The sequence below is a fragment of the Talpa occidentalis genome, unplaced genomic scaffold (assembly GCF_014898055.3).
Source record: "Talpa occidentalis isolate TD23 unplaced genomic scaffold, MPIMG_talOcc4v2.1 talOcc4.4, whole genome shotgun sequence".
NCBI lineage: Eukaryota > Metazoa > Chordata > Mammalia > Eulipotyphla > Talpidae > Talpa > Talpa occidentalis.
In genome coordinates this window covers 125,729,580-125,752,051 of record NW_023604295.1, presented here as the reverse complement: position 1 = coordinate 125,752,051, position 22,472 = coordinate 125,729,580, and the positions used below count along the sequence as shown (strand labels likewise).

Below are 22,472 nucleotides of genomic sequence, written 5' to 3'. Positions count from 1 at the left end.
TTTAATCATCATAACATAACCTTATGAAGTAGGTGCTATTATTGTTATAAGTGAGGAAATCCGTACACAGTGGCAATGTTACTTACCCAAGTTGCCAAAGCTGACAAGTCAGTTCAACTTGACCTCAGGCCATCCATCTCCTGAAACCATATTCTTAATCACTTAAACACGCTGCCTAAAACTATAAAAGTAAAAAAAAAAAGTAAAAAAAAAGAAAACAACATGCTGCCTACCTGACAATCGTTGGAGCAGGCAGTTGGTGGACTACAAAGATCTAGCTGCTTACTTCAGAGTTGAATAATAAATTACCAAATTTTCCCTGACTCTAAAATTCATTATTTTAATCTGAAAACTTTCACATATTGCTCTTTCAGAAACCATGTGGTAAGTAAAGTGATATTAATAAATTGAATACAGGAGTCAACACTATGTAGCAAACCGAATATGAAGTAATTGAATCTTTGAAATGTACTGCAGGTTTCACTGAAGAATCTCAAGTTTTTCTCAAATAACTAATAATATTTTGTTATACCCACATCATTAAGTGTTACATGCAGGGGGATAGGTTGTGAAAAAAATAACTTTGCCAACTAGCAGTTTTTCAGCCTTTTCTTAGAATTTCTTTCTACTTCAGTGACTTCAAAACCAAATAGATTATTAAACTTTAAAATCTCCTTTTGTACACTTAGTCAGTCATATTAAATTTTATTATTCTCTGTCCCAACACCTGTGTGGATGATAAGGTGAAATTGATAAGGAAAAAGTATGTTGATTTTATGTTTATCACATTTCTGTCAGTAGCAGGGGTTTATAGCCTCCTTCCTTGGATCACCACAACTGACCTTGGATGACATAATGTGGCCAAGTTCCAAATACTAATCCCTTTATAAGTTCTCTCATTTGCTGTTTTTCAAGGGCTCCACTATTTCCTTTCCTGCTGTGTTTGATAATGCAAGTCTCTTCTCCCCCCTTACTTCCCCGTGGACAGTCCACTCCCTAGACTTTTGCTGCTATTTTATTTTCCTTGCTCCATGGCCAATCCTGCTGAGGTTCCTGCAACAAGCCCACAGTCCAGCTGCTTTGAGCACTGTACACCCACACGACCATAGAGATGCATGTCACGCATCTGTGGGTTGACTCCAGGAGATCTGCTACCTTTCATGTAGCAGCTTCTCTGTAAACTGTAACAGCAATGCGCATGTCTGGCTTAGGAGGAAGTAGCTTTCAGATAAGAAAAGCCATTCATTGCAGAAGGAGTGGTGGAACAGATCCTGCACCATAATTCTACAGAAGCAAAAACACTGCACTTCTGACCCATGCTCCATGAGGAAAGGAGAAGGAAAATACAGTTTGTCCTCTTGAACTCTGCTCATTGCCCCCCTCCCCAGTATTTTCCATCTCTCTCCTCTGATATCTTTTCCTTTTGTTATATTTTGCTATATGAGCACTGCTGTGTTACAGCAAAATTTTTATCCTGGAGTCTAAAGACTTTTCCTCCTTAACCTTGAACTGTTTTCAGGGAAAACCTACAATAGAATTATGAACTTCAAGTGATCAAGAAAAGAGATTTTGATAATCTTCACTTTCATTATCAAGGCATGAACCCAAATCATAAAGAATTAAAAATCTAGAAATTTAAATGCAAATTAAAAGACAAAGTTTTTTAGTTTTCAATATTATGTACTAAATTAGTAGGTATAAATACTGATGTTAGTGGTCTCCAAATATGTCTACTCCAAGACGTATTCAAAAGAGGACCCCTCATTAATTGCTGAGGGTGTCCATTGCTAAACTTCTCCTTTGTCTCCCTTATGAATCCTCACTAAAGTATAAACCTTTCTAATTCTTCCATAGAGACTGTAAGAGGGGCTAACCTCTGCATATGAGTGGAACACAGAGTAGGTACAGAAAGCTCCAAATTGTGGGGATGGTTAGAATAAAGTGAGCAGACACTGTGCCTAATGAGAGTCCCCTCAGACAGCCATCTCCCTGTGGCAGAAAAGAACTGCCTGGTTTCTAAGCCGGGTGACAACCTATAATTCTGAGAAAGTTAAGTGACTACTTCATCTGTATTAGTAAGCTGGATTTGATAGCTCTGGTGCTAAATTTTACACACCTGGCAACAGATGCAAAAGCAATTAAAGAGTAAAGAAATCAATTTAAGAGGTAAAGTTATTTTTGGCAGGTTACCTCATTTTTTAGCCTATCTTGACAATCTAGTCCTATCTCTCACGATCACTTCCATTAATGAGATTCTATTAGGTAAAATATATCAAAAATCTAATTTTGTTGTTCCTTAAATTATAATGTTCATTATAAAAAATACTCCAGTCAAATCAAAGGGAAAAGATATTGACTTTGAGTACATTTCATTTTCATTTTACTTACGAAAACATAGTAAGATAGGTAAAATTCAGCGCAATATATTTCTCTCAACATTCGATAGATGCATTTAGGATAATTGCATATATAAAGACCATTATATATCAGGGTTTGCCTGGGACAGTCACTGCATGAATATGAATACCCTGCCCCATTTCATTTTCAAGTGTCCCAGTTGAGACAATAAGTTACATGCCACCCAGTGCATATACCATATGATTTTCAGTAACTGAATTTTGTGTACCTTTAACACCATGATCAGGATTTATTTCTGCTGTAATAAGACCCTAATTTAACTTAAATCAAAAGCAAAATATCAATTTATCTTCTATCTCTGTACTAGTTACTCCAGACAGAATATTTTCTATTTTCACATCAATGACTAAAATGGCTGAAATAAATGATTATTTTCTCCTGGTTCACTTACAAGATGAAGCCTCCATTTGACATAAACATAAAGAATCACTTCTGATTTCTCAGAAGCCACTAATAATATGCATTATCCTTTTACATGTCTACATTGGTCTGAATAAAATGCCTTTGAGTAACATGCATTCAGACTATGAGTTTTGGTCTTGTTAAATGGAGAATAATTCCTCTTTATTAAAAATAAAAGAAAATCCAAAAATCTTTGGATCCGCCAGTGACCTTCTTTATAATTGCCATTTAGAGAACTATAATTTTAAGTCTGCTTTGAAAGAATGATCACCTTTTTTTTTTTTTTTGGCTTTAAACACAATCTATGTTTAGTACTTTTTTTTAAAAGTTTATTTATTTATGCATACAAGAACTGGGGTGTAGGCCAGAGGTGTAGGGGGTGAGAGGATTCACCAGAGAAAGTGGGAAGCAGAACAGGCAGATCTACAGAAATACACTGCTGAGGGAAGCAGCGGGAGAGATAGGAGAGGTCTGCTGCGCCATGTGGGTTAGCTCCTTGGCTGGGGATTGAACTCATGCTGGAGTAGCTGGTGACCGCTTGATAGCTCTGACTTTAACTCCTGCACCACCAGGGAGCCCCTGTTTAGTATTCCTTTGACGCTGGCTTATTTTTCCCAGGTTGCTAATTAACTTGTGTTCCTCTAACCCACTCTGTTCCTTAAGGATCACATGGGGGCACTGGTAGTGGGTAGGGTATGAAAAAAAAATATATATATATGTAGAGGTTTAAACCTAGAACCTCCAAAGCAGATACAGTGATGTTAACCCACTTTATCTCAATAAACATTTGAGGAAAAAAAATGAAGTAGGTGAAGACCATCAAATGTTTTTAATAGCAAATCAAAATCAATGATGAACTTGCATTGCCAAAGGTAAAATTTTTATCCCTTGACTTTGCTCCACTTAATCATAGTTACTCTCTGTTGGATTCTACAGAGAAAGAGACCTGTTACTTCCCTGGAACACTTTTGGTTGCTCTATTACAGATAAATGCGTTCATTATGGTAGCTTGAGCCTGATATAATGGTCAGAAGTAGCAGTGACCCTTGAATCACATTAATTTTATTCAACAAAAATCTAGGGGGGCCTCCCTGGTGGTGCAAGGGGTTAAGTTTCAGCACTATGAAGCTATCTGCAGCCACTGCAGTCTGAATTCAATCCCCAGCCAGGGAGCTGACCCACAAGGCGCAGCAGACCTCTCCTATCTTGCCCGCTGCTTCCCTCAGCAGTTTATCTCAGTCAATCTGCCTGTTCTGTCTCTGGTGAATCCTCTCACCCCTCGCACCTCTGGCCTGTACCCCAGTTCTTATGTGCATAAATAAATATTTTTTTTCAAAGTCTAGGGAGGGAATGATTAGTCACTCAGTAAATTTCACAGTATTTTAATAGCAAAATTGACCTATATATGGTTTATTTTACTATTCATACATTACTCTGAATTTTATGTATGATACAAAAAAGCTTCACTCACAAACCCTTTTCAATTTGATGTGCTTCTCTTAATAGTGAGTTGTGTTCCCTCTGTATTGAAAACATCTCCAAGCTAATTTTCACTGAATGCGGGAAAATGTACAGTAATGCCAGTAGAAAGTCATGGGTAGTTTTTTTTTTTTTAAAGATTTATTTATTTATGCATACAAGAGCTGGGGTACAGGCCAGAGATGGTTGGGGGGGGGGTGAGAGGATTCACCAGAGACAGAGGGGGGAGCAGAATGGCAGACTGACTGAAATACACTGCTGAGGGGAGCAGTGGACGAGACAGGAGGGGTCTGCCTTGCCATGTGGGAAGGTCCCTGGCTGGCGGGGAGTGGAAATTGTGCTGCAGATTCAGCGAATTGCTTCATAGTGCTGTGCTTAACCCCTTGTGCTACAAGGGAGGCCCATGGGTAGATTTTCATGGGCATGAAAGTGCTTGTGTTCCTTCCCTCACTGCCTTCTAAGGTCAGTAGATACAAACACAACCCAGAAGGGAGCCTGAGATATTTGTAATTAATTAGACAAATGGTAGTAGATGTATTATTATTATTTTAATTAATGACAGACACACCATTATTTTACATCCTTGTTTGTTTTTTCACAATATAGTTTTTCTCCCCTTGGGTGTGGTCACTAAAGTTTTCCCACCCCCAAAGTACCCGAATTTTTTATTTCACCCTATAATGTCATTTAATTCTTTACCTTTATCATTGTCACTCTTTGGTTAAAATTAGGTACAATTTATATAAGATTTTGTCTATAAGCTTGTTTGTGACTTTTTATCTATTTAGGGTCATGCCTCGGAAACTGAAAATGGATTCCTGAATTCCTTATTCTCCATGCAGTCTTCTTTCCAATACTCTTGCAGACATTCATTAATTTGTACTTATTTACTCATTCATTGTTTGGATTTCATAGACATGACTCTGGAAAGTATCTGGAAGAATATAATTTAAAGGAGAGGATAGAATTGTAAGTTGAGCAATCATAAAACAGTTCCTCGTATTGGGACATAATGAATTAACTGTGAGGAACTGTTTATGACCCTGTCAATGATTTTTCAGCATCTTATAATAAATTATTGAGGATACAGAAACAGCAGATTGAATAACATCCCTAAAAAGAATGTGTTGTTCAGAGTAATACAAACTGGGTAACTTTGATTCATTATTCCAAATGCTGTTTCATGAAATGCAACCTCCTCAACTAATGAATTTATTTTTTTCTGAAAATTTTTTTTTACAATATATGGCTACAGGAAAGTAGAGTTGATGTGCTAAGTCCCTAAGATTTGAAATATCATGATTTAAATGTGAAAATCACTGATTAAAGTCTACAAATTCTAGAAGATGCTGGTCTGATGAATTAAAGGGATACATTTTATATACTGTAGCTATACAAGCCAAGTAAGGCAATACTTGTCTTTAATGTTAACTGCTTGTTTTATTTGCTTGCTTTTTTGTTTTCAATTGTGTCCATACATTAACTCTGTGAAAGTCTGGAATGATCTTAGAACTTATACAATTAATATTATAATACTATTACAAAAGGTGAATAATCACAGTGATAATACAACTTTAAAAATATATTTTGGAAAGTTCTTATTTTCTTTAATTGTGTTAATCAATGAAAGTGAATTAATATTACCCTATTCATTTTCTGTTGCTGTTTAATTTGAAGAAGTTACTGGATTATGTGACCATTAACAAATGACCCTAACATTTGCTAACTGTGTTCTGGCCCTAACGTTTGCTAACTCTGGGAATATAAGAACACTGTAATTCATGATACTGTTGAGACCCAATTCTCCTGGGTCTCCTGCATTTTGGCATGTCCTGTGAGCAGAGGTACTGACAACCTTTGTTGGGCCTTGAAAAGATTATCTTCCCGAAGTCTGCGTAGCTAAGAGCCATGGAAGTTAGAGATAAAAAAATCTTTCTGCAGAGTAGAAGTTAAGTTTATTTACTCTTAAGCATAATAAAAACAATGTTTTCCTCTGGGAAAATGTTGAGCAGGTTGCTTTACGATCCGCTATAAAATCATAGGGTTCCCTAAACTTGGAACTTGACACAACGCATTGCCCCCTTAGAGCATGGGGATTTGATGTGAACATGAAATGTAGGCTTCTTCCTCTATAGTAATGAATTGTTTTGTTTTTGACCCAAGTCTTGTAACTTCTTCTAATTCCCATAACACCATAGCAGGTTAACATGTTAACTTGCAAGCAGAGTAAAATCTTCACAGCTCTTAGCAGATCCTATAATTTGTTTATCTTTAGAATAGAGGGATCAGCTTATTATTTTAAATTTATTTTTCAGTTCTGATTCAGTGAGGAATAGAAAGAGTCTTGTTACATTTCCTCAAGCGTTTATTATCTTCTGGGGCTTAAAATATGTACAGAAGTTTTGCGGGCCCTGTACCTTCACCCCAATGAGAGTCAACCATTCTGACATAGCTATAAGCTGCTTGGAGAGCTGAATGGAAGTGATGGTAAAGAGCAGATTGATGAGTGCACAATCTTTTAGCAGAAAGGAAAAAAATTAGATGACAAAAAATTGTTATCTTCATGACTAGGAAAACCAGAACATAAGATAATCACCGTGGACTCTGATCCCAGTGAGGAGAGGGACAACAAGAGTTATTTTCATGAAAAACCACTGAGATATGGGAACATAAGTGGAGCTATTCACATTTCCAGTAATAAAACATAAAATGGGCTGGGAGTTACATGAATGCTTCTCCCTTCTGCTCCCTAAGGACTCAGTCTGAAATATCTGTGTCTTCTAAAGTAGCTATATCAGAGCAGCAGCAGAGACTGTGGTACTCAGCAGGGGGTGACACTCCCAATGGACACAGCAGTACCGATGTCAGCCTGGTGGGAGACAGTGGATGTACTTAGAGAACCAACTTATAAGTAGATGCAAAACACCCTGGGTACTACTGGAAATATTTGATGAGAATTCCCACGTACTGATGTCTTACTTGAGCTGGTTGGAATAAAACCTAAAGCATTAGATTTTGGTCATTAACATTCATGTGGCTTCATTGGTACCCATGATTAGGGAGGCATGAGAACACTTATATTCTACAGTAAATACAGTGAAATATGGAGATGCAACCAAGCTAAGTGTTGTGGAAACATAAAACAGAAAATATTTGAGTTCGATCTTGAGTGATGAATAGACTTTTGGTAAGCAGCGAATAAAATAAAATAGATTCCATTTCAGAAAAAGCTATTGTAATGGGATAAACTCCGGATTACATATTGCAAGTTGAATTTTTAAATTTTGATTTGCAAAAGCCCAGTAGCAACATTTTCAATGTTGAACAGTAAGTACCCACCTATCAAATATGTTCAAAAGATACTTTTTAAATATATGAACCTGAATTTCTCACCTCAAAAGACTATCTAGTACAGCCTTAGTGTCCCATGCTTTGGAAATAAAAATTCTGTTAAGAAAATAATTATTTATCTCCTGTGATATTTTCTGCCCCTATAGCATGTATATATGTAAGTGTACTCTTCTATTTTATATATCATATCACCATAATATTTTGATTTTAATTAGCATTTAACCAATAATTGATTAATAAATATATTTTCACAGTTCTTCAAAGATACGATTTCTATTTTGCAGGGATGAATTTATGAATTTAGATAGACATTTGAAAACAATGGGAGAAATATCTCTAAACATTTGTGAGTAGAATTTGGTAGCAAATATGGGGTGAAGAAAAAATGTTTTGACTGGTCTCCCTGGCTTAATGTACTAATTTTTTCCTCATGGTGATTACAAAATCATAGTACAGTATGGCCTAGAAAAGTGAGGCATTGCTAAGTTTGAGAAGTTCTAAACAATTTCGTTTTGGTTTCCCACATTTTCTTTAATTTTTATATGGATATATGCAGTTTTGTATTTGTTTGCTATAAGTATCATGGCATTATCTGGTAATATAATAAGTGGTACTTTAAATCACATCATTGAAAATTACCCTGATATATTAAAACACCCTGTTCTTTTGAAACAAAGAATTTTTTTAAAGATGAGGTTTCACAAGTGGCAGATACAAACTATCCAACGGTATAAATATCTGTCTTTTGGGTGAGACCAAGGAACTGTTGTAATGAGTATTCCATCTGTGACTCTATAATTGTAGTTTTGCAGACAACTCTTCCGTTGCACTTCAGGACACCATAATTCAAGGTGTGAAATGTGTGGGATATGAGACTCTTCCCATTGATAGGCCAGGCCTTTGATTTATTTCCCTTGAATATGTATATATTTACCTACATACATATACACACACACACACAAATATACTACCGATGTTTAAAAAATATGCAAAGCAAAAACTAACGAAACTAACATGATTTCAACCTGAGCTCTGCTTTCTTTTTCTACAAACACAACTGCTGTGTTTTGTCTGAGAGAAAAATGTTTCTATATTTTCCTTTTATGGTCCAAATATCATGTAAGAAAAAGAATTCACTCTTAGCTATAGATAAGTGAATGGGTCTCCAATAGATATCTCCTAAGTCATATTGTACATTAGAACTCGTCAGCGTGGTTGACTTCCACATCCAAATTCATGGTTCTAGTGCTGATTGTTTTTAAACAAGTTAGTGTTCCAACGAAGATTTATTTTTGTAAGTGTGTATATGCAGGGAAATGTACAGACTTAAAATTGATATGTTTTTTGACATCAACTACATGAACTCCTAACTGTTGAGGAGTTCAAAGTATTTTTCTCCAGTCTTGTCTCTCTCAGCACTTTTGATAGGAGCTTTCCCCATTAGGCTATAAGTTATTGCAGGCAGAAACTATATCAGTCTTAGTTAACATTTAGTTTATTTTAGTACCAAGCACATACTAGCAACTAAACATTTGTGGACTTGGGCATGACTTATCCTAACTATGGCTTCTCTCTTTTCCATTCCTTCACAGCTTAGGAAAAGCAGTCTTCTTTCATTCATTATTTATCCTCCCTTTTAAGCAATATCCTTCTCATTTTATTGAAGCTATTTACATCTTACAAAAGTGAACAATAGTCATTTGTTTGCTTAATTCAATAGCTCCTTACTAGCCCTCATACTGTTTGACCTCTTTGGAATATTTCACAGAGTTATCCACACCTCATTTTTTAAATTCCTTTTTCCTTTGAAATTCATTTGACTTTTGTCAAACTACTTTATCCTTATCCTCTTCCTATCTACAAAATCTCTCCCTCTTTGTGTAGACCGTTAAATTTGGTAGTTAGGAAGGCTTTGCCCTCAGGTCTCTCCTCTTTTTATGGTACTTACTCTTTCTGGACATTTTCACTCACTCCCAGTGTTTGAGCTTCAAAATCTGTGTTAATGAGTCCTAAAGCTACATGCAAGTTTTAAGATGCTTTTCTGAGTACTCTGCATTATGAACATCTCCATTCAGGCATTGTGTAAGACCACTTTATCAAAAAAAAAAAATTAACAAACAGAAAAAAATAATAGCAAGTGAAATGGACTCTTAATAGCTTAGGCAAAAATAAAAAGAATAAAGGAAGGCTTACTAGAGTCATTGCAAAAAATTCCAGCGAGCCTAAGGGAGGTGATGTATGGCTGCTACAATAGATCAAAGTCCTGAGTGAAACTCAGGAAATATCCGCTCTTCATTTCACATTTGCTGTTCTGAGTATCTTTTTATGCCTCCCCTCATGCTGGTTCCAGCTGTTTGACTCTTTAGTGCACATGTTGGAATGTGACAACTAATTGTCATCAAGTTTACATATCCTCAGTTTTGTACATTCAGAGAGGGAATCACTTTGCTTTCACTGTTTCAATTTAATAATCTGAGGCATGGATTGTGTGGTCCATGTTATGAAGAAAATTCAGCCAACCAGTGTGTTCCAGCCATAGACTGTGGCCATTGCTTGCACAAATGATGTCTGCTTCAAACTATGTGAAATGACAAGAGACACATCTCAGGAACAAAGGAAATGAGTGAAGAGATCAAATCTAATTGGCTAGAATAAACAATAGGTTTCATTATGATGCCCCTTGCCCCAGGAGATCCCTGAGTAAATGTCAAACTCATTGTTATCTATGGAATTCCTGGCCAGATTTAAGGTAACATTGCTGAGTTTTCTTTGCCTTCTTTAGAAACATAGGCAAATATTTTTTAGACTGTCAGTTCTAACCACTGAACTGTCTACTGTCTTATTTCTCAATCCCATGGTCACTGCCCTCTCAGTCTCTCATCTCCTGTTTCATCTGTGGTCCCGGTGACCTTGTCATTTGCTCTTCCAATCTTTATTCATACTGGACTAACAAACTACAACACATCTTATCTTTATTTAAAAATCATCACAATTGGGCCTCCCCGGTGGCGCAGCGGTTGAGCGCTGGGTTGCGAAGCTGCCCGCGGCCTCTGCGGCGCCGGTTCGATCCCCGGCTGCTCCCCGGCCACCGGAGGAGGGTCCCACATGGCGCGCAGACCTCTCCTGCCGCCCGCTGCTCCCCTCAGCAGTGTACTTCGGTCCTTCTGCCTGCTCTGCTCCCCGCTCTGGCTCTGGTGAATTCTCTCACCCTCCCGCGCTTCTGACTGTACCCAGTGCATGTATAAACAAAACAAACAAACCAGCAAACAAATAAATAAAAGCATGCCTCTATAAAAAAAAAAAAAAAAAAAAATCATCACAATTATAGAATAAAGTACAAGTTCCCAGCTTTATGTCTGGCTCCTCATCCAGAGAGTCCCATCACTATCCACAGACATCCCTGATTCTATCTCATAATCTATATTAGTTCTTCAACTCCTTGGACTTTTGTATATGTCAGTTTCTAACTGAACATTGCTTTTATTTATTTATTTGGAAAAAATCTTTCTTATTCTTCTACATTTGCCTCAAGACTCAATTCAAATATTCAGTCTGAAAAGTCCATTTTTATCCTTAAATATCAACAAAGATATTAATCTTGCCTCCCTTACTTTAATTGAGTGCAGCACTTTTAACACCTCTTAGTTTTTCAACAGGTTGTTATTCATTTCATGCATTAGCATTTAGACATTTTTATGTCCTCTTCTTTAGAACCTTACACAGGTTCTGGTGCAGAGAAAGAATAGGTGAAGATTCATGAATGAAAATTAGAATAATTTTTATCATTCATCATGGATTTTTAAATGGTTCCTTTTTGGTATGCACATTTTCAAATAGTGAGGAATCTGTTTTCATTGAGATGTCTTATGCAAAATTATTCAATTTAAAAATTGTAATTGAGCTCTCCCTATGTGACCCCTGAGCACTGCTGAAATAAGAACACCACAAAGTCCTTTATTCTGTAGGACAGTGACCTATAAATAAATAACAATATTGCAATTCGTATTATAAATGCTATAAATACAAGATTGTGCCTATAGGAAAAAAGATGAAGATTAATTTCCATTGGAAGTTAGCACTGTAAATGAAATCACACACGGCAGAGGTGGACATAGTCTCAGATGGCACCCAAAATGAACATTGTGTTGTTTATTAAAGTTCTACATAAATGTGATACACAGTGTACTTTAATTTTTAAATTATTTTTTTAATTTACAACCAGAGTCATGATTTATAGTGCTCATAAAAACCAGCGGATGACATACATTCACACACACACACACACACACGCACGTGCGCACACGCACACACACATGCATAACTGCTAAAGTTGGTAATTTCATTGACTGAGCTTTCAGATCTACACTTGGGTTAAAGGTGAAGGTTAACATGTGTTAAAGTGAGGATTTGCTGACTTAACTGTGGGCATCAGAGTGCCTATATAAAGCGTAAGTCAGTCACCAAGGCAGAACAAAAGTGTTTGTTCTCTACTCAGGCTTCCAAACCCTGCCTGGCCTTGTGTATTTAAGAACAAGCTTAAAGGCAAGTCTCTGGAGAATAGAGCGTATAATGTTGGCAAACAAGTCATTCCCAACTAAGTAACCTAAATCTTGACAATAAAACTACAATAAATGGAAAGAGACTAGAAGAGAACAAAGTTCAACATTTGATGGTGTCTTGTTATTCTCATTTCATTGCTTGCTTTCAATTGCTCACATTAAGAATTGACATTAAATAGTTTGTGGGATCTGATCAGAAGTGCATAGAGGATTTAGGCCTGCTGTAAGAACATTTGCCTTCAACCTCTTTGGGTTTAGTAGCAGCTGTCTGAATAAGTAGTCCCTGTGATTTTAAGGATAGTCTAGAATTGACTTCAACCTATCCTAGACTTTGACATACATACCAATTCATGTAGCAAAACATTAGTTCAGGGAACAGAGAGGTAAGGTAGTTGCTAGATTTAGAAAATTTTTTAATTTATTTCACTTTATTTTTATTTTTAATTTATTTAAATTTTGCTTTAAAAGAACAAAAATACATATTTTCAGCCTGTCACAGTTACCAAAATAAGTAATTCCATTAGATTGATTTTTCCATGAAACATTTGAATAATGAAATTTAATTTCTGATTCAAATTCCCTTTTGTTGGGCTCTATTATTTTCATTTGTATTATTTTGAAAAAGCATCTTTAGCCATACATAATGAATGAGTGACTAATAATATACAGATATATTCCTAAGTGCTTTTATTCTTGATTATTCATGACATCTATTTCTTATTCAGATGGCAGGGTAAAGAGCTCTGGGAACAAGATGACCTTTTCATCCATGACCAGTAGAAGATGGAAATGCATTTTGTATGAGTAATTTCTCTATTGATCAGTATTCTATCAAGGACCATCCTGGATGAATGTTATTGAATTGTTATTTGGCCAGGGCACACAGTAGGGCGCAGTGGTCAGCATCTGTTTTGATTAGTCACTTCCCTGATGAATAGTTTTAACAATGTAGATTGATATGCATATATGACAGTTATTTATCTCACATGGCACATGACTTCATTTTTTATAAACTCATGAGGGATAATTGGAAGAAAAATTTGGATGTAATAGTCATATTACTATGGAAACCAATAGCTTTCACTTTTTCGCCTGTTCCTCTACTCTTGTTCCCATGTAACCTCCTAACTATTCAAATATCATATGCTATGAGATTTTTCCTATCAATTGCTCTATCAATTTTCAAAATTAGACTTCATTTATTTTACTTAACCTGTTAAAAATCTCAGTATATTTTACCGCATTTTACAACATTTAAAAAGTATACACCTCTCTGCTTTGCCGACTGATAGGCAGCCACAGAGTAGCAAGCGTGAGTGAGTACATATCCATCCATTTTGGCCAGGCTACTGTCCAGATTAGCAATGCCTTCTGGGAGCTCTACTGCCCAGAGGATGGCATTCAGCCCTACGGCTATGCCCAGTAACAAGACCATTGTGGGAGGAGATGACTCCTTCAGAACTTTCAGTGACATGGGCACTGGCAAGCATATACCCAGGGCAATGTTTGTAGACCTGGAACCCATAGTCATTGCTGAAGTTCTCATTGGCACCCTCCACCAGCTCTTCTATCCTGAGTCCCTCATCACAGGCAGGAAGATACTACCAGTAACTATGCCTGAGAGCATAACACCATTGGCAAGGAGATCCTTAACCTCATTTGGAACTGAACTTGCAAGCTGTTTGACCAGTGCACAGGTCTTTAGGGCTTCTTGGTTTTCCAAAGCTTTGATGGGGAAACTGATTTGTTCTTGGTTTACTTCCCAATTGATGGAAAATTGCAAGAAGTCCAAGCTGGAGTTCTCCATTTACTCTGCCCCCCAGCTTTCTACAGCTGTAGTTGAGCCCTACAACTCCATCCTCACCACCCTTTCTCAAGTGACCATCACTCCATGAGTCACAAATCACGTCTATCATATTTACCCTTGTGCTTACACATTTCACATAATGCCTGGTGTTTATGAAACATGTACTCTAAAATTAGTTATTAATGTCTAACGAAATGAATGTGTGGATGCACTAATGGTGGTGAACACATGCAAGCTTTTCCTAAAAAAAATCAAAATTAATTCACTAGACTTTAATCTTCATGTCCAATTTCCAAATTGAAATATGTAAATATTGTTAAAATAGGGTGCTTTTTAGAAAAAGATGTTAGAACATAAAGTAAAGAAAGGAAGTAAAAGAGTCAAGTAAGGGCAAAAATCAAAAGAATTATTAGAAAATAAGTCAAAGTGAGAGAAATTGGAGTGCTAGTTTCATTTTAACAGTACTGCTTGTTAACCATTGTGCTTTTAATAGTATTTTTAAATACCCTGGAATTTGGGAGGAATCAGACTTTCTCTCCTTCTAAAACATCGCACGGGAAATCCCTCTTATCAAATATTCCAGAGCTTCAAGCTGAGGAGCTACATTCCTGAGTTGACCCTCCAGGCTTTGAGATCAGAGTAGAATCAGGCTCTCTTACCCATGTGAATTGGTTTGCTATTTCATCCTCAATCAGTTTTATTTCTGCATTAAAAAGCAGAGTTTATTTTCCTTAAGTACTTTTAAAAATCAAAGAACTTTCTCCTCATGCTCCATAACATGGAAAGACACTAAACAGATTTAAAAACAAAATTTATGGGTGAACAAAATGTGATGATTTCTAAGCCTGATCTGAATTAAAAGTACTATCAGTTGAAAGTAAATACAGTGTGAGTTCTAATTGTATAGCTACAATTTTAACACAAGAATCATTTTGAATCATAACAGTTAAGCTGTATTTTAATTTCCACATGAATGAATAAAATCTATTTTAATATCTCATAATTACCTTAAAATTCAGTTTGTTTTTGGAGCTATGTTGCCAAATCAATGTAAAAACATACTTTTCTGAATAATGCATTTATAGATTACAAAATGGTATTTTAATAGGAACACGATTAACATCTCATAAGAAATTCAAACAAATGTCTCCTTTGTCATTTTAGTTCATGAATGCCATGAAGTAATAATAATCTGAATTATTTGTTTCCTTAAGGATCTGTTTAAATGTGTATGTTTTTCACTGTAACAGATGAAACGACATAACTTTTATTTTCCAAAATGTCATTTTACTGCAAAATAGAGGTGGAATGGAAAAGATAGAGAAAAAAGGAAATAAAAAAATCATACAACCATTTTTTAAAATATTAGATATACATTTTATAAGAAAGCAATAGGGAATGATACTCAAGATGAGATAAGTAGAAAAAAAATCTCTGAAATAACATTGAAAGAACTTTATTATTTAACTCTGAAGTAATGCTGAAGTTCTTAATAGCAAAGAAAAATCTAGCAGAGAATGTTGAGAGGTGGAAATAAAAGTGTGAAGAGGGCCCAATGGACTATGGTGGAGGATTATAGATGCTTTTGGGATGGGTTTGGTGGGGTAACACACATCTGAAAAGGTGTGAACCCATACCCCTAAATCATATACAGCGTGGTAAACCAATGTCAACTCAAAAAATAGTGCATTTTTAAAAACAGAATTTTTAGACCTACTAGGGGAAGGGAAAACTTGACTTAGAGCTTTAGAAGTATCACCAAAGGGCAACATCAAAGGACTTGTGCTGTCCTAGCGCCTCAACTACATATTAAAACATGCATCTTGGAAGATAAGAAAGCAGCTGCAATAAAGCAAATGTTATGATACAGTGACTTTAATTAGTTGCAGGATGTTCAGCAAACCAGCAGACACCAGTACTAATACCACTCCCCACCCTATTGTGATAGATGTGAAAAATCATAAATTTCCCCAAGGACTGTCAAATACTCAGGGGGTAGAGTACACAAGAGGAGCCATTTCTAGTTGAGAATTCCTGCTGGAGCAGAATATTGAGGCTTCCTCCCTAGCATATCTTGCAATAGCCACTACCTCAATTCTGGAGGGCCCATCAATTACCACTGATTTAATCTAAGCTAACTGCTCCTTTATCCACCGACCTTCCAATCTCTTCCATAGTCAAGCATGCAAGGCAGGAGACAAATAGGGATTGAGATGCCTCTAAGAGCATCCCTCTATTTGTTGTCTTCATTTGGAAGGTGTTGTTTGCTTGCCAGAGGACTGAGCTTGGTACTTTTGTCTTCCTGTGTGAAGCTGTTGTGAGTTCTACATTACAGTTCCATGTCGATTAGCAATCGAGAATCTATTAACCAAATTTTATTTGCATATGATGCTGTTCTCAGTGACATATTTCATCAGTTTAATATGCTGTGACTTACACAAAACAAACCATTTTGAATACAATAAAAGCATCATTTTTGGAGTCAAATTTATCTTGGTTTCGTGAGAGGCTGTTGGAAAATCATGACGTGGTTTCTTCTACACTGAACTGTTAGCCAGGAAGAGTCACGAATTTCCCATTTCCCAATCTCTGAGTGCTTCCCTCACTCCCGTGGGGGTGATTTAGGCAGCGGCAGAGTCTGATTTTCCTCCTGCTTCACTTTCACATTGCAGCATGAATAATATTATCAGGTCTTTATTGGTGGCTCACGAAAATTGTACGAGTTCCTTATTTCCGGAAAATCTTTCATTCAAATGTTCAGTTTCTTAAACAAATCATTGCATGACTTCACATTTTCAGTTCGTTTAGCAGTTTTTGAATACAAATAAAAAAAGAGAGAGATTCGAGAGAAAACAGAAAGGTAGCAAAGATATAGCTCTCGGTCAACTACCAAAATATAATGTCTACATTACAATTCCTTTGAGATATATTTCACATAAGATAAGTGCAATATGTTGGACAGTAACTGTAATGAGTTAAAGAGAAATCTGGCTTTACCCTCACTTTGTATGACATTAAATGTTTCCTAGTTTTCTTTGTTCATAAATAGGAGTAAAAAACTTCATTTATTAAATAAGAATTTATTGAGCATCTAATACATATCCAGTATATTTTGTGCTTAGAAGACAAGGGAGAATAGGAAAGATTCCTCTGTTGTCCACATTAATATTAACATATTAATATTCAAAGAGAACTTATCTGATAAGCAACATATTATGAAACGCTGGGAACACAAAATAAATCAAAACAGTAGAGTTTAATAATAATAAGATTCTGAAACTATAAATTGTATAAGATTATGCAAATTTATACACAAGTATTCTATACAAAAAAAAATTGGCAAATTATCATGAAGACAACCTGAACAAATGACGAAAAATACCATGTCCTTGAATGGGAAGGCTTAATATTATGCTGTATACAATTAAAACAAATAAAAATATTGCCAAAGAACAAGAATGGAATGTTTCTATTGCTTTGGTTATATTTGGTGCAATATTAAGTCAAAATTTTTTGGAAATATTTATTAAATCTAAAATAATTATACCCTTGACATACATTTTCACAACTAAATATATTTATCCTCCAGAAGCAAGCACCAACATGTTACAATAAGAATATCCACTTTCACTTTGTTTTGATAGCTGAGAACTCAAATTTTCATCAAAAGGGAAAACACTATGATACACCACTTGATAGCATGGTAGTCATTGAATATAATGAGATTTTGCTAAACTTAACATTATCAAAAAAGTTCCAGTTATATTGCTAAATGCAAAAAAAATTCAATTTCAGAGCAGTGAGTATTATATGACACTTTTCTATAAAAATAGAACAACAGCACTATTGGTAGATGATTAGCAAAAAGAGTAAAAACTATACAGCCAGCAAAAAGCAGGGTAGAATTATGGAGAATTTTTTACTTATCAAATTATGAATTTCCTTAACATTTGAATTTTAACTTTTTCTTACTTTATTATTACAAAAAATCAAGCAAAATGAAAATTTATATCAATAACATTGTCTTTATGGGGATATACGTTAGGAATATTATGGATTTATTTTTGCCTCTTCTATTTTTACACCAATTTGAACTTCTAAACTGACTAGCACTAATGATGTTAATGCTATGCAAAGACATTCCTTGAATAGTTTTTAATTATTCTTCCCTTGTTGAAAACATGAGCTGCAGTAGAGTAAATTTGTCTAAACAGAAGTGAGTTAAGAACACACATCAAAAGACTTACATGCATGATATATTTGACATCTTTTTCTGCAAATTTGCCCACTTTAACATTTCTCAGTTTTTTAATGGTGATATTTGTATATAATTGAATTATAACATCTCTGATGAGTAAGTGGAAAATTTTGCTTGACCTATGTGAATTTTTCTATTTGATTTTTGATGTCTTTGAATTACTTACGTTGGAAAGAACTAGTAACTGTGTTTAACCCACAAAATCCTACTCTAGTTGGGTAGTTGCTATATCTATAGAGAATGAAAAATGTGAATTGTAATTATTTCACTTCGGAATGCACTGAATATTAGAGATTACTGTATATAGATGGAAATGACTGATTCAGGAATCTTTTAAAAACCTTTATACATCTCCAAAGTGTCAAACAATGTATATTTTCATATAAAATATATGGTGATATCAGCATTTCCTTAGGTTTTTTTAATTTAATTTTTAATTTTTTTTTTAGCATAGAACTGGGGGGTAGGCCAGAGGTGGGGGTGGGTGGGTGACAGGATTCACCAGAGATAGAACAGGGAGCAGAATAGGCAGGGCAGATTTACTGAAATACACTGCTAAGGGGAGCAAAAGGTGAAATACAAGAGGTCTGCTGTGCCATATGTGGTTAGCTGCATGGTCAGGGGTGGAACTCAGGCCTTACTGGTGATAGTGCTGAGACTAAACCCCTATGCCTCCAGGGAAGCCTCTCCTTAGCTTTTAAAGCAAGTGTTTGTTTACTTCATATTAATTCATGACAGAGATTTAAGAAATCTTTTAGTTAAAAGTTAACTGAGATCAACAAGCTTTCACTACAGAAAGTTACATGTTAGATTTCCTTATGAATATCATAATTTTAATGCATTGTACAAATGATATGCTAAAAATGCATGGAAGGAATTTTTTGGCAAAATGGAGTAAATCTGGAGCATACAGCATAAACTGAACAAGTCAATATTGTCTTGTGATGCTCTTTACAAGCTAATGATATTGTTTTTGTATAATTAACATTACATTAACTTTCTTTAACCATTCAGATATTAAGAAAGTGCAAACAGCATATATTGAGTAGTCTTGTCTTATGTTAGTATTGTAGCATTATATCCACACTTTAGAGGTTTTAAAATGTATCCTGTGGGCTAAGGTACTAAATAAAAAAACTAAGAGCTATCCATCAAACATATTGTTACTCCAAATTAATTCCAGTGGGTGGACTTGTGATGCTTGATTCCAATACCTTGAATGTCCATAGAGTGACAGGTTATGCCCACAACTTGTGGGAAATTGAAGTCTGAATTAAAAGACAGAAAAACAAGAACATATTTGACTTGACTGGTATGTTTTAGGGGACCTGACGTGAGCTTTGATGTCTCTCCTTTACTAAACTCTTATAAGTCAGTCTGCTGGGCTGGAAACTGGGCCATCTGTGATCCATGCAGGGTCTTGTTTACAAGTACAACAACGAAAGCGAAGAAACGGATGTGGTGTTCCCAGAGCTCCTGCGTGTGTGGACATGGCTTGCACACTAAGAAGGGGGCCATATCTGTATCTTCACAGGACCTGGAACAGCCACGCTTTGACACAGCATTGCAAATGTAGGGTTTCTTGCTGGTACCCATTCTATTCTTGTCACAGACACTGAAGCAAGTAGGTTTGGATAAATACAAAATCTCATATGGTGTTCTTCCATTACACACATGTCAATATGTGAAGACTTCTGTCTGAAAGGAAACCATGAAAAATGGAAATTCAACATATGGTCAATGAGGGCTGCAAAAGTCCTGGAGAGTAACTGCACTCCGCAGGCTTTTCCTGGCACTCTTAGGTAATTGCTTAATTGAAATTTTATTCTTTTCCTTGAAGCTCATGGCAGTGGTGAATCTACATTTAAAAAGCAACTTTTGATATTTCATCCCTGCCCTTTCTACTGACAGGGAAGAATGGGCAATAATTAAGGAGTAGTTGCATAACAAATTGCTCAAGATGAGAAGAAAAGGGAGAGATAACAACGGGTGTAAAAAAAATTTGGGGAGATAAAAGCACAAAGAAGTATCTTCTCTTTCCTTTGTATGGATAACAGCAACAAGAAAATAAAATTTCACCAGAAAAGTTTTCCTTTATGGGTAAATAAGAAGGGCAATAATTTACTGAGTATATACTGATACACTTTTCATATCATTTGGAGTCCAAATTTTGTTATATGTAGGCATGTGACTTCACCCATCAGAACCTCACATATTTTTAATAGCTGCAAGGATTTCATCTACAGGGATAATAACTGCAAATTGTTTATTTTACAGGATGTTTGTGAGAGTAAAGTAAGGTATTACATGTGAAAGCAAGTTGCAAATTGTTAAGCTCCTCTATTTGTTGGGGTTCCTTGAGTGGGGTCCTTGGATTCCCTCTGAGAGGTATTCTCTATAATTTCCCATTAAGTGGCACACAAGAGTTTATTAAGGCACAGCAAAGTGTGTAAAAGAAAATGACGTTTGCATAGACACAAGAAGTCAAAGGCTGTGTTTTATTATTTTTTTATTTTTTTAAATAAATTTTATTTTTATATTCCCCATACAATTTCAACCCCATTATTTTGACCCCAATCCCTCCCCTCCTAACCCCTGCCCCCCATAGAGTGTCTCTGGTTCATAGTTTTTTGTTGATTTTGATTTTCACTTTCTTATACTTATTCTTTTTCCTGGTCCCTTATTTAAGTTTTCTAGATTCCTACTATGAGTGAGACCATCCGGTATTTTTCTTTTTCTTTCTGGCTTATTTCGCTGAGCATGATCCCTTCCAGCACCATCCATGTTGCTGCAAATTGCATGTGTTTATCTTTTTTGAATGCTGAGTAATATTCCATGGTGTATATGTACCACATCTTCTTGATCCAGTCATCTGTTTTTGGGCATTTGGGTTGTTTCCAAAGCTTAGCTATTGTAAACAGTGCTGCTATAAACATAGGGGTGCAGGTGCTCTTTGGAATTGATGTTTCTGTGTCCTTTGGGTAAATACCTAGGAGTGGAATTGCTGGATCATATAGAAGCTCTATGTTTAGTAGGTCCAGAAATCTCCACACAGCTCTCCATAGTGGTTGGACCAGTGCAGTGCAGGAGAGTTCCTTTTTCTCCACACCCTCGCCAACATTTGTTGTTACTAGTTTTGTTAATATGTGCCATTTTCACCGGTGTAAGATGGTATCTCATGGTAGTTTTGATTTGCATTTCCCTGATTACAAGTGATGTTGAACATTTTTTCATATTGTTGGCCATTTGCATTTCCTCTTCAGAGAAGTTTCTTTTTAGCTCTTCTGCAAAGGCTGCATTTTAAAAGGGACAGGCTTCCTAAGGAAAAAAGATGCCCGCATAGACACCAGTTGCATTTGGAAAGAAGCAGGTTAATTAAGAAATAGGAGATGCCTGCATAGTTGCAGCCAGGCCATGTTTAGGGCAAGGTCTGTGTTTTGTTAGATCAAGGTGCATCCTTATATCATGTTCTTGGGATTCATTCCTTTGTGGAATTTTATTACTCTGAGGGGGTGTTGGGTTGGTTCTCTGTAATGACAGATAATCCTTTCTCATGCCACCTCTGATTCCTGGAAACTTCCATTTAACAACTGTTAATCATCCCTAGATTTTGACATTGTGCAAACTTCTATCCCTAATTCTTCAACTGTAAGCTTCCACCATATTCAGAAAATTGAATGTTAGATTCAGAGAGGGAGCTAGCCATTAATTTATTTTCTAATAATGTGAGCTGGGAAGCAATCAATGTACTCCTCATTAACACACAAACTAGAAAAACTATGATGTAAAAGAGAAACTCAGTCCTTCTACTACCATCAATTAATCAAAGGTAAGAATGATAATAGTATTGAAACTTTAAGGTACTTTTGGAACTTATATAGATATGTCCTTAATACAAGTAACTAGAAAAATTGATGATTTGGCAGTGCCTCATGCTAACTCCATGACTCTTACACTATAAAAAACCAATTTATCATTTTTATTTTTAAATTATATTGTAAGGTTATTATCTACCCCTAGGTCTCTTAGATGTCCAAATGCAACATTTGCAAGTAGTTCTGCAAATGATTCAAGTTTAGAGTTTAAATAATTTTTACCAGTTGCAGAAAATGGAGTCAAAATAAAAGTGGATTTAGATGAATAATCACAGATAGGACTAGGTAGGAGAAAACAGACTCTTAGTTTAAATGGGTTTCTT

The 22,472-nt window shown here is 35.8% G+C and overlaps 1 pseudogene; it reads left to right on the top strand.

The window, feature by feature from the left end:
* Positions 1 to 7,024: 7,024 nt before the first annotated feature.
* LOC119258244 (tubulin alpha-1C chain-like) lies at positions 7,025 to 14,104 on the top strand (annotated as a pseudogene).
* The last annotated feature ends 8,368 nt before the right edge of the window (positions 14,105 to 22,472 follow it).